The following is a 1,673-nucleotide window of genomic DNA, read 5'->3' as shown; positions in this document are numbered from 1 at the left end:
ACGCTCTTCAAGGAGTGCCAATTCATATATACCCTCTCCAGCACGCTCATCTACCACACCCTCCACGGCAACGAGCCCTTGCCCTGCGAGGACGACTCCAGCGACAAGGACGGCGAGTAGATGCGTTATTGCTAGTATGTTTAATGTTTAGTATGATGTTTAATTTTGGTTTATATTCAAGAAAGGTCTGTTTTTTTTTGCGCGCAACAATATTATCTTGATTGAATTACAATCCCAGCCATAAGCGGGCACTACTCTATGCCAGTCGGCCGGCCAAAGGCCCAAGTCGTTCGCTTTAAAGCCATAGATTGATGCACCCACAATCGTTGGATCAGATAGACCACACACACACAAGAGAGGACCGATGTGCTCAGCTCAAGCTCTCGCATCTCCCGCGCACATGCGCAAAAGCATGATATGGTCACCAGACTTCTGAATACGCTTGTTATGGTCATTATATATAACAAGATAATTTCCCGGCGCGTTGTTGCGGAACTTTGTTGCAATAATTTTGCGAAAATTCTATTGAGCAAAAAGTAAAAAATATATTTTACTTGATTATTTGATAGATACTCCCTCTGTTAACATATCAAATAATCAAAATATGTGGCTAATTTTCGCTAGAGTTGTCGACGCTTGTGCCTTTTTCTTGTGACCAAATTGTACGTGTGGGATTCCTTTCTTGATGTACTGAAAGTAATCTGAGCCAGTAGGTGCAAATGCTTGGCATTTTAAAAATTATAAGCAGTGATCGACATAGCAGCAAGGAAGGACATGAACGAAACTCACCTAGAAGGCTAGCCTGGGCAGCACTTTCTGCATTTTATGATAGTTTTGAAGAGTGTTGCTCACTTTGTACTTGTTAAAGACCAGAAATTGCACATCTATATCGTATTGTTTGTACCACATACATGCAGCATGGCCAAATACTATGAAACAATACTCTAGATTTTTTTAGATAAACATAATTCTACGTCCCAAATTTTACTAACCCATCTGTGCATACATTCCAAAATACTTGAGCATTTTAACCTGGATGGAGGTTTAGCTGCCACTCACTTCACTAATTTATAGTATAACTGTCAGGACCCCGATTCCAAGTCACATCAATCTAGCCGGTAACACCTCATATCACTTTGCGGCCTCACGCACGGTATTTTCATGGGTGTCGTCTTACCATGGCCCGGGACAGTTTGCGCCTTCTGGCTCACGTATATGATAGTGTCGCTAGCATTCATATGACAGAGAACCCGGACCGACATGACTAGTCGTAAACCCAAAGTGGCACTAACTTACGGGGACAGGCATACATGAATCAACATCGAGCATGTCGGTCAGCAGCGTGTGAATCCGGGCTGTAGCACTGGGCTAACAGGACTCCAGTGAACCGGGCTGTAGCAGGCTAGGCAGGACTCCGGATGTCACCGCGTGACATTTCCCCGAAGGGACAGACACAGGAACGAAGTGAATCACATGCCGGCCAGTCAAGTGTTCCGGAGCAGTAGTGCTGGGCTAGCAGGACTCCGGTGATCCGGGCTGTAGCGGACTACTATGGCTCATGGAAGCACAAGACTACATTTCCCCATAAAAGAGGCTATCAAGGATAAACGACTAGGTTGTCGGATCCCATACATACCAAGCATTTTAATCATACACATAATATGCTCAACATG

Source organism: Triticum aestivum, chromosome 1A, assembly GCF_018294505.1.
Source record: "Triticum aestivum cultivar Chinese Spring chromosome 1A, IWGSC CS RefSeq v2.1, whole genome shotgun sequence".
NCBI lineage: Eukaryota > Viridiplantae > Streptophyta > Magnoliopsida > Poales > Poaceae > Triticum > Triticum aestivum.
Note: the sequence above shows the minus strand (reverse complement) of the source record.